Raw genomic sequence first — 19,210 nt, forward strand, 5'->3', positions numbered from 1 at the left:
AAGCAAAAAACTTATTTTGGACCTCCCCTACCTCTTCAGACTCCAGGCACAAGTTCCCTCCACTATCCTTGATTGGCCCAACCCTGTCTGATCATTCTATTAGAAGTGTAGAGCGCCTTTGGGTTTTTCCCTAATTCTTCCTGCCAAGCCTTTTCTGTGCCCCCATCTAGCTCTCCTCAGTCCATTTTGAGTTCATTCCTCGCTACCCTGTAATCCCCTAAAGCTGTGAAAGATCCTTACTTCCTCAACCTTAAGCTTCCTTCTTCCTCTTGATGAGAAGCTCCTCTTCTCTTGTCATCCAAAGCTCCTTCACCTTACCATTCCTTGCCTGTCTCAGTGGGAGAAAGTTATCCAACACTTGCAACAAGTGCACTTTAAACAGCCTCCACATTTCTGACTTGCATTTCCTGGAGAACAATTGTTCCCAATTTATACTCCACAGCTTCTGTCTAATAGCAGTATAAATTTCCCCTCCTCTAATTAAATACCATCATATACTATCTGTGCCTACCCCGCTCCATGGCTATGGCAAAGGTGAGGAAACTGTCACCAAAATGCTCCCCCACCATGTGATTTCATACTTGGCCTGGCTCGTTGCCTAGCTAGTCCCCCCTAGTCAGCCTATCTACATATTGAGACAGGAATGCTTCCAGGACATACCTGACAAAAATCAGCTCCATCCAGACCATCTGCACTAAGGTGGTTTCAATTAATATTGGGAAACCTGAAGTCACCCGTACCAACAACTCGTAACACCTGCACCTTTCCAAGATCTGCTGTCCTATCTGTTCTTCCACCTCTCTGCTGCTATGGGGGGTGCACAGAGATCACCCAATAAAGTGACTGTTCCTTTTCTGTTATTGACTTCCACCCATATTGACTTAGTAGACAAACCCTCCTTTGCTGCAGCTGTGATACACTCTCTAATTAACAATGATACTCCATCTCCTCTTTAACCCCTCTCCCTATTCTTTTTGAAAGATCCAAACCCTGGAACATCCAGTCTCCATTATGGCCACAACATCAGAGTTCCAAATACTCACCCATACTCTAAGTTCATCACTCTTATTCCTGACACTCCTTGCAGTGCGACACATTTTAACCCTTCCCTTTGCCCTATCAACTTTGTATCCTTCTTAAGGCACTCTGCATTCTATTTTTGCCCGTTCAACAACTACTCTCTGCTCTGATCTGTAGCTCTGATGCCTATCCGCCTGCCAAACTAGTTTAAACCCTCCCAAAGTGCTCTAGCAAATCACCTGCCCAGGACACTATTGCCCCTCCAGTTTGAGTGCAACCCGTCCTTAGTGTACAGATCCCACCTTTCCTAGAAAGTACCCCAATGACCTAAGTATCTAAAGCCCTCCCGCCTGCACCAACCCTGTAGCCACGTGTTTAGCTGCACTTGTTCCTTGTTCCTCGCCTGACTGGAACCTGGTGAGAACTGGTGTCATTTGGATCTGACGTCAAACTTCAGCAGGATACAAGAAATCCATGACACTATTTTGAAGAAAGCCGAAGGAATTATTCCAGGTGCACTGGACAATTTTTGTCCTTTGCCCCACTTGACAGAAAAAAAAACACTCTGTGGAAGCTTAACATATGAAAATTGGATGATACACTCAAGACAACATTACAACAAACTTCACTGATGAAGTGCTTCCTGGGAATAGGAGAAACAATAAAAATTCAAATCTAAATAAAAAATGAAAGAACTACAGATGCTGTAAATCAGAAACGAAGACAGAAGTTGCTGGGAAAGCTCAGCAGGTCTGGCAGCATCCGTGCAGAAAAATCAGAGTTAATGCTTCGGATGTGACCCTTCCACAAAAATTCAAGATTTGGAGATGCCGGTGTTGGACTGGGGTGTACAAAGTTAAAAATCACAACACCAGGTTATGGTTCAACAGGTTTAATTGGAAGCACACTAGCTTTCGGAGTGACGTTTCTTTATCAGGTAATAGTGGAGGGCTCGATTGTAACAATTTATAGCAAAAATTTACAGTGTGATGTCTAATGAAAGGCTTAACAGAATCAATTTTTCAATGTATAATTTCAGTTACATCACACTGTAAATTTTTGCTATAAATTCTGTGTTACGGTCGAGCCCTCCACTATCACCTGATGAAGGAGCGTCACTCCGAAAGCTAGTGTGCTTCAAATTAAACCTGTTGGACTATAACCTGGTGTTGTGTAATTTTTAACAAAACTTCAAGTTCTGGTCTTAACTTGTAGTAACAGAACATTCGCTACTGCATTTCATGCAATACAACTTCAAAATACAAAACAGAAGTACACCAGGCACTACTTTTCCTGTGTGGTTCAGACATGATTCTTGTATTCCTAAGTAAACAACATCCCCAAGGAGAAGCCACCGTGCAGCCCTCAGACCAGACAAGTTATTTTGAACAATGGCCTAAATCTCTGAAATTCACATTGTTTCCTCAAAGTAGCCTTTAGATTTGTTTGGAAGACTGATCAGCAGGAAAAAGGCTGAGAGTTTACATCACATTCATACAGCAGACACATACCTCATCTGATAACCATGAGACATTCTGTTTAAATGTATTGCTATCGCATTTTGGAAATTTCTGTAGTTTGTTCACTTGTTTAGCAGATCAGTAATTTTGATTTATATTAACGATCTAAGATACACTGAAAGCTGAATTATCCTTAAGTTTTGTCTGATTAGCACTAGTTGGTTGACAGAACTTGCTCTATAAAATATGTCTAAAAATTATTTTGATTACTTCAGCATACATAGGATATATAATTGTAATGACAATTAGCAATATATACAACATTATCTGCAGAACTGTTTCTCAACAGTTTTTTAAAACCTATTTTTAAGAACCAACCTATCAGAGATGTTATTACACACCTCCGGAGCACGGGGGATGTGAATCCAGACCTCCCAGGCTAGGGGTAGGGACCTACCACTGCATCTTAAGAGGGCCCTAAACATGGTTAGATGCCATGGAGGTAGATGGCAATGCCTTACCAAGGCCACCAGGACACCTTCCAACCTTACCAAGGGGAGTGCAAATGTTCTCTTCTTTACTCCTTGGCAATGTAAGCAGCAATAGAAGTCAAACGTTCAGTCAACGATTTAACAATATTGTCCAGTTGCCAGCCCAACATCAAATCATGATACGCTGCGAGTACTTTGCTTAAGATATCAAAAGCAACTTTGATCCATCACTCTTCTCGCTTGCAATGAGTCCGACTCAACTTGGACCTTAACTTCAAATTCCACTTTGACTGCATCACCAAAACAACTATCCCATTTTCAAACTGGCACTCACTCCACTACCTCACCCAGCCAGCGGCAAATCTCTCCATGTAGTTGCTACCCCAAACTTCTCACAGATCCAACACAATTTTTTTCTAACCTCAAAGCATCATGTGTGGCTGGTATACAACGATAAGCATCATACTGCTTTATTTGTATCCTTGCCTATCTGTCACAGTGCCATCCTGTGAAGTGAGTACAACTTCCATGCTTATTTTCAAATTCATTCTGTTGGCCCTCAACTTTAATACTATGGGTCCAATCTTCTCCAACCTAATAGTCAGAACATAGCTCTCTAAATTCAACATACAAAATCTCTCGAGCTTATTCCACCATTGATAAGTGAGTCACCAGCAAGTATTCTATTACACTTTAGAATTTCCTGCCTGAATTCAAGTTTTGTTTTCTCTCCACATTCAAAAACCTCAATTTTTCATGATCATCCTTTCAAATGAACTCTTCCTGCTTAGTATCTTCCAATTCCTTTTGAAAAGCAACAGTGACTTGGTCTGGTCAACAGTGTGATACAAATACAATTGTTTGCTTATAGTAATGAAGGAGAGAATAATTTTCTTTTCCCGTCCCCATACATGTATTACAGAGCAGAAGGTCTGTTTGGAAAGGATTGTGAAAAATATTTTTTGCATCTGACTAAAAAGTTAACGATAGCCACAATAATATAAAAGCGGCTGATCAGGCCATGGGTAACTAAATAAAAAGAACTTCAGAACCACAGTTTTATAGAATAAAAAAAATTTAAAACAATGCTATTTTTTGAAAAATGCATTTGTTCAGTATAATAAACGTCCCTACTTGGTAGGATGGAGATCAATTAGCTATTTATTTGCTCAAATTTCAAATAGTTTACTTGTTTTTAAGTACTTGCGATCCTGTTATGTTCAGCAAACTGCATTCAATTTAGTTGACATTATATTCTTATATTATCTGAACTAAACTATGTTGAAAAGAACCTAGTTAATCCACTATTCGATCAATGTGCCTAAAGCTTGCATCCCTATTTTTGTTCGCAGATCTTTCAGTGTGTTTATCACCATTTCCTTTGATGTTCAAAGTTAAATGCACCTAGTGCACATTAGTATTTCAGACCTCATATTGCAACAGTCCATTGGTTTAAGGTTTTAAAGCAATATCTTGAATTTATTTCAAGCCATTCCATGTTTTAGTAACATTTGAAGACACTGTCAATCTATTTTTGAAACAATAACACTTTTTAGACCTTCAGGTAAATACACAAACATTGAATCCCAGTTTAATGTTACAATTTTTCTACAATAACTGAAAGCAGCGTGGCTATAGTCCACATTGCTAACATCACCAATAGGAATTCCTAAAATGCCTATGCTGTGAGCAAAATCTACTTTATCAAAGGGATGCCGATGATGTCAACTTAATACTTGAGTAGTTCAAGATGAAAAATACCTCAGCTCACTCATTCAGAATAAGTTGAATAGAGCCAATGATGTCATCTCAGTTTCGGGCTTTTACTGCCTTAACTTAGAACATTACATCAGTTGGTGCTGGCCCATATTAAAGTGCTTACTTCCAAAGCTTAGGTCATGTCTACACTTAGTAAATTCAAAGTTGTTTTTTGGCTCCAGGAGATAATTCTTCTAGCAAAGGTGAAAATAAAAAGTATTCAATTTATTGCCCACTGCAAAATGATTCAAAATAATTTACAGAACTACTTGTTTTAGTTAATAATCCAGGAATACAAATTTAATATATTTAACAATTTATACTAATCAGCCAAGTTTTCAAGTTTACCAAAGCAATACTTTTTTTTCCCCAACTCCACATGTAAATAATGTACTTTCATTTCCATGCTGGTACAGACGGCTAAAACAAAGTCTAATCCAGGATAGAAATGGTTATTGTATCAAACAGGAAGTAGCATATTATGATGCAAGTCACATACCTTTTTCCTGAACTCACTTGGACTGGGAAAGACCAAATTGCATAATGAGTTTGAAGTGATACACTCACTTGGCATAAATACAAACACAAGAATGACCATCAGTTGAAGGGCTACCAAATTTAGATAGGAAAGAAAAGGACGTCAGCCACTAATCCAAGCTGCAGTCTACATACCATACTTTGAAAATACTTTTTACAGTACAGAATATGCCTCCACCATGAGGTCAGCAACAAGTAGGACTTCCTATTGAATTAAACTCTAATATTGAAATTGTTAATGTACAACACTTTGAAATGTTGTGAAGTTATTTTGTCACAAATACACTTGGTGGACCAATGATATCACACTGAAGTCACAAAATTTGACATTAAAGCAATAATAGGTTAAAGTTTACTGGAAATACACCACAAGCGATTGAACACTGTAAACAAAGAGTACATTTTACAAGCCCAGTTACTGGAATTGATAAAGGACATTGCAGAAATATTCAAATCATTAAAAATGGTAATATATCAACAGTAAGCACATTAAGATTACAACTACTCAACTTTTCAAATCTCGCTAATGACAACCACCATTTAGCAACTTTTAAGTTCAAACACTGAAATGCATTGTTTCTACTTACAGCATAAATTAGCTGAAGGAATCATGATCAATTGTTTACCCCCACCGTAGAATGATACTTCCCAATTTCAACAATGGTTACTTGGCAAATACGAGGGATGAATAAAGTCTGCCATGACTTCTCAACTCAAAGTACTGAAATTCCCAACCTTATCTTTCTCATTATGCCACCCTCTCCAAAAATAGTCCTTTTTTTTCTCATGTATACTATTCTGATTAAATGCCAGCTGCTGAAAAATATCAGAGAACTTTAACTCTTGTGCCTCTCTGGAAATCAGGTAATCTAAAAGTGTTTAATATTAAACATGCAAGTTTGTTTTGAGTTCCAAAGGAACTGTGGGCCTTTAACATAATTTATTTTTATTTATTTGGCAATTAAAAATAAACAAACAAACAAGTTGTACTTAAGCAGTGACACAGAAAATACATTACGAAAACCGTCCATTTGGCCCAAACAGTTTCTGCTCATTTTTAACATCCAGCATAAACGCATTAGGCACATTCAAAACTGCTGGGAGGAAAGATTCCTCTCACAAAAATACTTTCAAATTATGTAGACAATAGAGTGTAAAGTCTCTATTTTCTACACCAGATGGCCTGGTGGGATCCAAGTAAGATTGCCTATTTAGGGCTAAACAGATCTGAAGTTGAGACCAATGATATGCCATTAATTAAAATTAGGCTGAGATAATCCCCTACACCCTCATTAATTCTCAAGTTTACTCAGATGTTGAACTATGTTTAATACACTAGGAGAGAGTGAGGACTGCAGATGCTGGAGATCAGAGCTTAAAAATGTGTTGCTGGAAAAGCACAGCAGGTCAGGCAGCAAAGGAACAGGAGAATCGATGTTCAGGCATAAGCCCTTCTTCAGGAATCATTCCAGCAACACATTTTTAAGCTATGTTTAGTACACTTGCAACTTCTGGCTGTAGGTTTACTCACTGAGTTGGAAGGTTCATTTTCAGCCATTTTGTCACCTTACTAGATAACATTGGAGAGCCTCCAGATGTAACACTGGAGGCATGGCCCACTTTCTATTTATGTGTTTAGGTTTCCTTGGGTTGGTGATGTCATTTCCGGTTCTTTTTCTCAGGGGGTGGTAAATGGGATCCAAGTCAATGTGTTTGTTGATACAGTTCCAGTTGGAATGCTCTGCTCCTAGGAATTCCCGTGTGTGTCTGTTTGGTTTGTCAGAGTATGGATGTGTTATCCCAGTCAAAGTGGTGTCCTTCCTCATTGTATGTAACGGTACTTGTGAGAATGGGTCATGTCTTTTTGTGGCTAGTTGGTGTTCATGTATCCTGGTGGCTAGTTTTCTGCCTGTGTCCCCGATGTAGTATTTGTTACAGTTCTTGCAAGGTATTGCGTAAAACCAAACAGACACGCACGAGAATTCCTAGAAGCATAGCATTCCAACAGGGACTCTAACAACAAACACATTGACTTGGATCCCATTTACTACACCCTAAGAAATAGAACAGGAAATGACATCACTAACCCCAGGAAACCGAAACAGAAATTGGGCCATGCCACCAGTGCTTCATCAGTGCTAGGTAGCATTGATGTTACCTAGTATGATGACAATACATCTGAAAACGACCCTTCCAGCTCAGCGAGCAAAAATACATCCAGAACCTCAACTTGAGCTATAAATGTTCTCAAAACTCGCTAACACTTGCAACATATTTATTAATTTTGGATGGAAGCTGCCATTCATTTGAACAATACACAAGTTAGTCATTGTTATAAAGGGATTGAGCAGAGATTTAAAATGAATAATAAACTTCATACAAGAATAAGAATGAAAAGTGTTGATTTCCAGAATATGGACAAGACAGACTTTCAATACTTATGAGGTGAAAAGACAGGACAAACAAGAAACAAAACTGTATCATTAACAGCAGCATTAAGATCTCGAAGACATTCCTATTATAAATATAATTTGCAATGCATCATGGACAATAAGAAATTCAGAAATGACTAGTTACTTGTTATTTTTCCCATATTCATGCTGAACCACTTAAAAATAAACGCTGCTACAGCATTAGGGTCAAAAGTTTTTGGCACACTGACAGCCCAAGATAATGGCGATTTGTTAATGAAATATTTACAACCCCAGAACTACACCATGTCCACAGTTTCATATAACAGCTTGTTTTTAACCATAGCTTTACCAATCTTTGAGCCAACGCCTAGAGACCTTGTGATTTATTATTGCCATGGAGACACTAACTCGGCAAAAAAAGGAAACAAACAACACAAACTTAAAACATCCTAAGAGATTAGCAGAAACACACTCTACATTTGGTTTCATTATTAAAATCAGTAACAGGGTTATATTTTAACTGGGTCTCACACTTTACACAATAAAATAATGCCATTGTTGCTCATAACTGCTGCTGCAGACAGATTGCAGTCTTCACTGACAATTTGTCACAATATACTTTTCCAGGATCATTAAAAGCAATTCTCACATAACTTCAGTTTACAATCTCATTTGAATTCTTGTTCAATTTGTATGCAATAGTCCAGTTAGTTATTCACTTAATGATTACATTGGTCTTGACTTGACCTCCAAAGGCATTTAATACTCAGTCGACAGCTATAAAGGCCACAATGCTCCTGTTCCGACCAGCACAGTTCAACTACAATCAGGTTAAATCTTAGCCTCTTACTGCCCCTGGAAAAACATCTTTGTGCTCTGTCTCAAAGTCAGGCAAGTCAAAAAGCACAATCTTTTCTAATGGCATTTAAACTGAGTCCTGAAATGTACAAGTGCAGCAAAACTTGGAGAAAGCTACTCAAGAGGTTTTGGGTTTCCCCATGATCAATGCTTTCCCAAATCCACTACCATAACAGGCCAATTAAGCTTCTCTCTCAATACTAGGTTATTAGATCAAATGGCAGCATTTCACACACAAATTCAATTTGTCTCTGTAATATTCCATGCATCAAACACCTTTGTACCTGAAAATAACCCCTTTACATAGAATGAGCCATTCAAAATTAGAAGTGGCACAGCAATTTGCAAAATTTTAAACGAGTTAACTTAACACACTTATCAACTAGCGTCTTTTGATATTTGAAGATAGAATATATTGATCAATCTGAAGTAAAGCAAAGAATAAGAATGAAACACAACATTCATTCCAATCAGTGTGGAAAAACTATTGCAGCATTATAGCAAAGCCAATTTGCAACAGAAATTCCTTCAGTCTATCATGCATTTTCCATTGCTGTAACTGATTGCATCAGCCCTCAAAATCTCTCAATGAGTGTCCACCTTATATATTAAAAAAAGTCAGATTCAGGCTATGGAGTTGAAAAACAATTGTGCTAATCATGACAATCCTCGTGGACACCATTGTAAAAAGGAAACATTAGTCCCGACACAAGGATTTCAGTGTAGTTTAATGAAAACACTTGAAATTTTTCTACAATGAAAAATGCAAGCACCAACTACAGCTTGTTTTTCCACAATGACATAACTGAAGCTTGTGAAATCATCTGAGAAATTAAAAAAACAAAATCATAATGACATTATAATCAAAACATCAAGAAAGCGTACTGGATCAAACAAAAAGTGTAAAATTTGAGATCCATACACATATTCCACTGACAATTGTAATTGTGGGAGTTACAGGTGAGTCAACTGCAGCAGACAGAAAGATTACTGATGAACTCCTAAGGACAATGGCTTATTACACATCTGTAAAAAGCTCATTTTAGTGACAAGGTGGACAATTACTAATGCAGTGACAAGACAGACATTGCAAATTCAAACGATTTTATTCTGCATCTAGATAGATTTTACTTCAATGTAACCTGTCACACAAACAGGCCATGACTAAAATGAATACTGTACACAGTCACCCCCTTCACGGATATGTATTGTAGAGTTTGGATAATAAATAATTGCCTACCAATTTGCAGTTGACAGACAGCATGTGCAAATGATCAATTACTTAGTAGATCTCAGATTTAGCTATTTTTAATCAATTTGTTCAGACAAGTTACAACACATCTACTGTAGCATGTGGGTCTTGAACCCAGGCCTTTTGGCCCAGAGGTAGGCATGCTACCATAGGATCTCAAGACCCCATAGATTAGGTTTCTAAACTGTGCTAAATTAATTCAGCTTGGGAAACACAACTAAGTTTGCAGGTGTGCAACAATAGTCTTATTATTCCAGAGGGAGAAACTGGCTCAGAGCTCATTTGTGCTGTACATGTACCAATGTCTGCTGGCAATACTGACTCATTGTTAGGGGCAATTGGCCTTGGTTTCGATGCTCTATGAGCCACACAGTTTGCAGACATTGCCCATACACATGATTGTAATATGGTCAACATAAGCCTGCCAACAATACTCGTAAACGCATTCCCCAACATGAGTCAGAGCTTGCAAAGAAATAAGGACAGAAAAATAAAGTGCAACCAGCAGTTGGTTGTGTTATGTGAGAACACATTGTGATCAGATGAAAGTATACCCCTGGGGCTCTATGATAATGCAAAGCAAGGAACAAAGGATAATAAACTAGATCTTAACCACAAGAACAGACTTAGAAATCTCCCTTTGAAGAAGCAGAGAACTTCATTCAACCAAAGTTTATATAACTTCCGTCTTAAGAATTTGATTCCATAGTTATAATGTTCTAAGACAGAAAATAAACAAAAACGGAACAACTGATCAAGGTATTTCTGCAAAATATACAGACGTTCGGTTAGATATGAGGATATCTGTGCCTCTTACCATCTAATTCCACAGTCAGGTGGACTGTCAAAGCTAGTTTTGCACTGACGACTTCTCAACTAACAGGAAGCATGAGGTTTCCACTTCCTTTCTCTTTTTGCTTTTAGGAGATAGCTCCATGCTCAAATTCCGTTCCAATGGGAAGGAGAGCAGGGATTGAATGTCAATCATTCTAGCAAAATGCCAGTTATCATATAAGTCTGAGTGAATGTTGTTTTTCTTTTAAAATGCATTTCACAACGCAAGTGTGAAAACTGCAAATCACACTTGACAATGCATCTTGGTGTTTGAGAAGTGAGCAGTTTCCAGATACCATTCCAACAGCTGTTAATGCAGTGGCATTGTTAATGTTACTGGATCAGTGATCCAGATTGATGCATGGAGGGACAATCGCTCCAATACATCACAAATTTAAACTAATAAATCTCAAGTATAAAGTTAGTCTCCATATTGGTGCCAGGAAACCATTATTGATTGTTTATTAAAAACCCACGTGCTTCACTCTCTTCTTTACAGAAGACTTTACCTGATATGAGCTCCATGCCATTCCAGAACCAAAATGGTGGACTCTTATTTGCCTTCTGAAACAGTCTAGAAAGCCACTCAATTTAAGGACAGGCAATGAGTGCTGGTTCACTGACACCCACATGCCACGAATGAATTTTTAAAAAAACGTTACCGAGAATGTTAACAGATCCAAGAACATTATTTGAAATAAAATTATTCTTGTGACCTGCTCAAACATTTTCACTGAATTAACATCACAAATAACATTATTGGGGCATTAATTTCATTGCTTTGTGTGGCAGTTTAGTGTAATTGGTGGCAAAACCTCCTTACATAACAACGGAGACCACTTCACTTATTGTAGCCCAGAGATATACATCACAGAAACAGACCCTTCAGTCCAACTCATCCATGTCAACCAGATATCCTAAACTAATCTAGTCGCATTTGACAGCTCTTGGCCCATATCCCTCTAAACCCTTCCTATTCTTATACTTTATAAATGTTGTAACTGTACCAGACTTCACCACTTCCTCTGGCACCTCATACCATATACACACACCACAGTGGGTGTGAAAAAATTGCCCTTTCGGTCCCTTTTAAATCTTTCCCCCATCAGCTTAAACCTATGCCCTCGAGTTATGGACTCTGCCAAACCAGAGAAAATGCCTTGGATGCTGCCTGAACTGCTGTGCTCTTCCAGCACCACTAATCCAGAATCTGGTTTCCAGCATCTGCAGTCATTGTTTTTACCTCAGAGAAAATGCCTTGTCTATTTACACTATCCATGCGCCTCATGATTTTATAAACCTCTAAAGGTCACCCCTCAGTATGACATTTCAGGGAAAACTGCCCCAGTTTATTCAGCCTCTCCCTATAGCTCAAACTCTCCAACTCTAGCAACAGCCTTGTAAATCTTTTCTGAACCCTTCCAAGTTTCACAACATCTTTCCTATAGGAGGCATACCAGAGTTACACACAAAAGTGACCTCACCAATGTCCTGTACAGATGCAACATGACCTCCCAACCCCTATACTCAATGCTCTGACAAATAAAGGCAAGCATACCAAACGCCTTCTTCGCTATCCTATCTACCTACAACTCCACTTTCAAAGAACTATGAACCTGTACTCCCAAGGTCTCTTTGCAGTTCCCTGTTGAATCCTGCCCTGATTTGCCTTTCCACAATGCAGCACGTCACTTTTATCTAAATTAAACTCCATCTGCCACTCCTCGGTCCATTGGTCCATCTGATCAAGATCCTGTTGTACTCTGGCGGTAACCTTCTTCGCTGTCCACACCTCCAATTTTGGTGTTATCTGCAAACTTACTAACCATACCTCCTATGTGCACATCCAAATCATGTATGTAAATGAAGAAAAGCAGTGGACCCAGCACCAATCCTTGTGGTACACCACTGGTCAAAGGCCTCCATTCTAAAAAGCAACTCTCCCCCACCACGTTCACGCCAGTTCTGTATCCAAATGGCTAGTTCTCCATGCATTCCATGTGATCTAATCTCGCTAACCAGTCTACCATGAGGAGCTTTGTTGAACGCTTTATGAAGTCCATATAGATCACATCCATCACTCTGCCCTCCTCAATCCTCTTTGTTACTTCTTCAGAAAACTAAATCAAGTTATCTTGGAAGTTCGTACAAGATTGATGCTTACACAGCACATGCACTGGAATGAAATATTTCAAGTTTCTTCACAGGAATGAGAAAGAGAAAACAGGTGCAATATTAGGCCATTCAGCACTTTGAACTTATTCTGGCATTCAATACGATCCTGGCTGATCACCCGATTCAGCATCCTGTTCCTGATTTCTCCCCATATTCTTTAATTCCTTTAGCCGTAAGAACAGTATCTAATTCCTTCTTAAAAGCATTCAACATTTTAGTCTCAACTGCTTTCTTTGGCAGAGAGAGTTCTGCAAGCTCACTATTCTGAATGAAAAAACGTCTCCTCATCTGAGGACTAAAGGATCTACTGTTATAATAACTTCTACAATAACAATGAACCTCAAAGAGGTATTAAGTTAGATCAAAGAAAGTTTGGTCCATGTGGTAGGTTTTAAGAAGGAGAAAGTGAGGACTGCAGATGCTGGAGATCAGAATCGAGTTGGAAAAGCACGGCAGGTCAGGCAGAATCAGAAGCAGGAGAATCGATGTTTCTGAGAAGCATATTAAAGAGAGACAAACAAGGCAGAGTGTTGCAGGAAAAAAATTCTCGAGCTAGAGTCTAGGACAGGTCGTTTCACTGCTGTCTGTCACTCTGTCAGAGTCCTGGAAATCTCTTCCAAACAGTACTATGGGCATAGGTACACCAAAGGTATTAACGCAGCAGATCAAATCACCTTCAAGGAGAATTAGCTCAAGCAACAAGTGCTCAAATGCCGGCACCTTGTGAAAAAGAATTAACAAACAGGTAACTAAAGATATGGTGACCAGTGAAGTAATTATGATTTGCAACACACAAGAGGTCAGTTTACACAAGTACTAATTTCAGTGTTTGTGCAGTTGAAGGAGATTACAGGGAGGGGTGGTTGGGAGAGTGAGTGGCAGACTATGTGCGTTCTAAAAATGCAGAATGAGAATTTTAAAAGTCAGACAGTTTGACAGGATAAAGTTAGGTAGTGAATACAGGAATGATTGGAGAGCAGAACTTGCAGTGAGCTGAGATAAAGTTGTGCACCACCTCAAGTTTACAAAGTTCTATACAAGATGAAGTTATTTCTTTGTAAGCTTAACACTTTAGTTCTGCATAGTCTGCTTCAATTTATATTGCTGTAGGCATATTACAGGTTATTAGCATTGGTGGAAATTCAGACTTAGTTCAATTCAAACAAACTGTTCAAAACAGCATGTTGCCTTTTCAAACAAAAAAAAAATCAGTCAGCTTGACAACTTTCCTGCAAATCAGTCTCCTTCCCCAAACTCCATTTCGGTCTGCTGACAGCTGTATCACAGTTGCTTTACAGAACTTAATGTACTGCTAAGTAAAACTTTTCAAGAAATAAACTTCTATGAATAGCAAAAATTATACCATTTAATAAATTGAAAATTCAATTTGCATCTATTTATGTATTAATTACTGAAATAAAAACCATTCTTGGAGCTCATAAGTAAAAGGAAGATTTTAAAACTCAACGTCAATTTCATGAACAGGAATGCAATCATTCAAAATTTCTCTTCAATCTAGGTCTAAAAGCACTTAGATAGAGAAACAAGCATTCTTAAATGAATACATTGTTCTGTTTATCTTAAAAGGATAGTCCATAAATGCTACCGTTTCCACTGGAGCTCACATTCTACGAATAAGAAAACAATTCCAAAGGTGGTGTTATGCAGAGATAAAAATTAAACAGGTCATAAATGATAAAAAAAAATGTATATTTCAAATGCAACAGCTGCCCAACACTATGTTGGATCTCAGAATAAGTGAAGAAGAGATATACTTTGATTCCATCTAGAGAGAAACCTACCAGACTCATTCAAAGATACTATTATGAACTCTACAAGCTCAAGATATATAGGAATGATAACAAACTCCTCAAAAGGGTACCAGGGAAAACAAATCAGCAAAAGTAGAGGTTTTTGTGACTGAAGTCTTGACATAAAATATTGAAAAGTAGAAAACAAGAGGCTGATTTAATGGGCAAGTTTGATAATAGTTTCAAAAAGAGCACTTCATAATAAATTAAACTTTAAACATTGACATTTTTCATATAAAAATGTATCAGAGGCTTTCCAAACAGACATTTTAGGATTGATTAACTTAAGTCTGCAGTAACTTCCTAGTTAGTTTTCTATTTTGATTTATATGGCTCTTTTAAACTTTTCAGTTGTGCTTTGCTGTATTTTGTCTGAGAAAATCAAGAAAATTGTGAAGGTAAAAATATGGAACTTATTGCAACAATTATAGGAACTGTGTTATATACAAGGTTTAATATGCAGCATTGACATTAAACAATAGAAAAACTTGCTTCCATGTTACACTTTCAAGCCCTCAGGGTATCCATAGAGATTCATAGCTAACGAAATATTGAAATGCAGTAACTACAGCACTCAAGTTTCCAACAGCTATGAGCTAATGACCAGATAATCTGATTTTTGTAATAAAGGAATATATATCTGTTAGGATGACAGGAAGAACTTCACTGCTTTTCCTTCCAAGGAATGCCACAGGACCTTTTAGAAACTTCTGCTAGACCAGGCATTGGTTTAAAACTCCAGAGGAACGTGAATGCCCCGTGCTATTGGTCATGAACCTTCCACCACTTTATTGGTAATATACAAATAGCATCAAGACCAAACTGCAGGCCAAATTGGTTCCAGACATTTGGGAACAAAGAGGAAAATGGGAAGATATGTATTGGTTTTTCAGCCTGATCTTAGCTTTGTACATAGATGAATCCCTTATACAGGGTAGAAGGTGGGAGGTCGCAGCAAGAAGAATGTAACAACTTGTGTATCGCTGGACATCGGAGCGCATCTGGGAAAATTAACAAACAAACAGTGAAATTCACAACTAATCTTGGAGGAATTGTTGGGTGAAGTTCACTGCACAGAATCAGATAAGTTAATTGTTGTTTTAAGTCTGTCCAAGAGAAAGGCTGCAGTAGTGAGTATAGTGGATCCTTTCTTGATAATGTGTTTTTGGAAGGAGAAAGTGAGGACTGCAGATGCTGGAGATCAGAGCTGAAAATGTGTTGCTGGAAAAGCGCAGCAGGTCAGGCAGCATCCAAAGAGCAGGAGAATCGACATTTTGGGCATGAGCCCTTCTTCAGAATTCCTGAACCAGGGAGATAGTGAGGAAAGAGATCGATCGATCTGAGACGGGTACAGCTGAGAACAGAAGTGAGTCGAACAGTCAGGGCAGGCAGGGACAAGGGAGGACTAATAAATTAAACTGCATTTATTTCAATGCAAGGGGCCTAACAGGGAAGGCAGATGAACTCAGGGCATGGTTAGGAACATGGGACTGGGATATCATAGCAATTACGGAAACATGGCTCAGGGATGGGTAGGACTGGCAGCTTAATGTTCAAGGATACAAAATGCTACAGGAAGGATAGAAAGGGAGGCAAAAGAGGAGGGGGAAGTGGCATTTTTGATAAGCTGTGCTGAGGGAGGATATTCCCAGAAATACATCCAGGGAAGTTATTTGCGTGGAACTGAGAAATAAAAAAGGGATGATCACCTTATTGGGATTGTATTATAGACCCCCTAATAGTCAGAGGGAAATTGAGAAACAAACTTGTAAGGAGATCTCGGCTATCTGTAAGAATAATAGGGTAGTTATGGTAGGGGATTTTAACTTTCCAAACATCGATTGGGACTGCCATAGTGGTAAAGATTTACATGGAGAGGAATCTTTGAAGTGCGTACAAGACAATTTTCTGATTCAGTATGTGGATGTATCTACTAGAGAAGGTGCAAAACCTGACCTACTCCTGGGAAATAAGGCAGGGCAGGTGACTGAGGTGTCAAATAAATTCTATTTGATTTAAAATAGTGATGGAAAAGGATAGACCAGATCTAAAAGTTGAAGTTCTAAATTGGAGAAAGGCCAATTTTGACGGTATTAGGCAAGAACTTCCAAAAGCTGATTGGAGGCAGATGTTCGCAGGTAAAGGGACGGCTGGAAAAAGGGAAGCCTTCAGAAATGAGATAACAAGAATCCAGAGAAAGTATATTCCTGTCAGGGTGAAAGGGAACGCTGGTAGGTATAGGGAATGCTGGAGAACTAAAGAGATTGAGGGTTTGGTTAAGAAAAAGAAGGAAGCATATGTCAGGATAGATTGAGTGAATTCTTAGAAGAGTATAAAGAAAACAGGATTATACTTAAGAGGGAAATCAGGAGGGCAAAACAGGGACATGAGATTGCGTTGACAAATCGAATTAAGGAGAATCCAAAGGGGTTTTACAAACATATTAAGGACAAAAGGGTAACTAGGGAGAGAATAGGATCCCTCAAAGATCAGCAAGGCGGCCTTTGTGTGGAGCCACAGAAAATGGGGGAAGATACTAAATGAATATTTTGCATCAGTATTTACTGTGAAAAAGGATATGGAAGATATAGACTGTAGGGAAATGGATGGTGACATCTTGCAAAATGTCCAGATTACAGAGGAGGAAGTGCTGGATGTCTTGAAATGGTTAAAAGTGGATAAATCCCCAGGACCTGATCAGGTGTACCCTCTAACTCTGTGAGAAGCCAGAGAAGTGATTGCTCAGCCTCTTGCTGAGATATTTGTATCATCGATCGTCACAGGTGAGGTGTCGGAAGACTGGAGGTTGGCAAATGTGGTGCCACTGTTTAAGAAGGGCGGTAAAGACAAGCCAGGGAACTATAGACCGGTGAGCCTGACCTCGGTGGTGGGCAAGTTGTTGGAGGGAATCCTGAGGGACAGGATGTACATGTATTTGGAAAGGCAAGGACTGATTTGGGATAGTCAACATGGCTTTGTGCATGGGAAATCACGTCTCACAAACTTGCTTGAGTTTTTTGAAGTAACAAAGAATAGTGATGAAGGCAGAGCAGTAGATGTGATCTATATGGACTTCAGTAAGGCGTTTGACAAGGTTCCCCTTGGGAGAACTCATGGAATAAAGGAAGAACTAACCTTTTGGATACAGAACTGGCTCAAAGGTAGAAGACAGAGGGTGGTGGTGGAGGGTTGTTTTTCAGACTGGAGGCCTGTGACCAGTGGAGTGCCACAAGAATCGATGCTGGGTCCTCTACTTTTTGTCATTTACCATAAATGATGCGGATGCGAGCATAAGAGGTACAGTTAGCAAGTTTGCAGATGGCACCAAAATTGAAGGTGCGGTGGACAGCAAAGACACCGTAGATTACAACAGGATCTGGACCAGATGGGCCAATGGGCTGAGAAGTGGCAGATGGAGTTTAATTCAGATAAATGTGAGGTGCTGCATTTTGGGAAAGCAAATCTTAGCAGGACTTATGCACTTAATGGTAAGATCCGAGGGAGTGTTGCTAAACAAAGAGACCTTGGAGTGCAGGTTCATAGCTCCTTCAAAGTGAAGTTGCAGTTAGATAGGATAGTGAAGGAGGCGTTTGGTATGCTTTCCTTTATTGGTCAGAGTGTTGAGTACAGGAGTTGGGAGGTCATGTTGTGGCTGTACAGGACATTGTTTAGGCCACTGTTGGAATATTGCGTGCAATTCTGGTCTCCTTTCCTATCGGAAAGATGTTGTGAAACTTGAAAGGATTCAGAAAAGGTTTACAAGGATGTTGCCAGGGTTGGAGGATCTGAGCTGAGCAGGCTGGGGCTGTTTTCCCTTGAGTGTCAGAGGCTGAGGGGTGACCATATGGAGGTTTACAAAATTATGAGGGGCACGGAGAGGATAAATAGACAAAGTCTTTTCCCTGAGGTTGGGGAGTCCAGAGCTAGAGGGCATAGGTTTAGGTTGAGAGGGGAAAGATACAAAAGAGACCAAAGGGGCAACTTTTTCACGCAGACGGTGGTACGTGTATGGAATGAGCTGCCAGAGGATGTGGAGGAGGCTGGTACAATTGCAACATTTAAGAGGCATTTGGATGGGTATATGAATAGGAAGGGTTTGGAGGGATAGAGCCGGGTGCTGGCAGGTGGGACTAGATTGGGTTGGGATAGTTGGTCGGCATGGACGGGTTGGACCGAAGGGTCTGTTTCCATGCTGTACATTTCTATGACTCTAACTCACTGTGCTTGTGAAAGTTAAGTTCGGAGGAATTAGAAATAAAATGAACTGAAATCTTGATGTTAATTTTGAACAGCATGGTCACGTACAATACTTCCAAAACATAACCAGTGGATTTCATGTGGCGCTACTTCACATGAAGTAATGTGCAACAAATGAGAAAGCCATTGTTTTATATAAATGGAGGTTTTTAAAACATTAAATATAACACAAGATATAATAACAAACTATTACCAAGTAACCATGCAGCTGTTGTTTTTTTTATATAAATACAGAACTGGAAGGAAGAGAAACCTGTCCCCACAGGCCTGACTTTGTGCATCTCCAGTCCCATGCCAATATAGTTGACTTTTCCATTTCCCTTTGGAGTTATACAACAGGCAA

The 19,210-nt window shown here is 39.1% G+C and overlaps 1 protein-coding gene and 1 pseudogene across 4 annotated transcripts in view; both read right to left on the minus strand.

Moving 5' to 3' along the window:
* map2k4a (mitogen-activated protein kinase kinase 4a) overlaps positions 1-19,210 on the minus strand; it is a 176,067-nt gene that overhangs the window by 24,815 nt on the left and 132,042 nt on the right. The gene's annotated exons all lie outside the window — the stretch shown is intronic.
* Positions 2,958-3,069, minus strand: LOC140464246 (U6atac minor spliceosomal RNA; annotated as a pseudogene).

Source organism: Chiloscyllium punctatum, chromosome 39 (genome assembly GCF_047496795.1).
Source record: "Chiloscyllium punctatum isolate Juve2018m chromosome 39, sChiPun1.3, whole genome shotgun sequence".
Taxonomy (NCBI): Eukaryota; Metazoa; Chordata; class Chondrichthyes; order Orectolobiformes; family Hemiscylliidae; genus Chiloscyllium; species Chiloscyllium punctatum.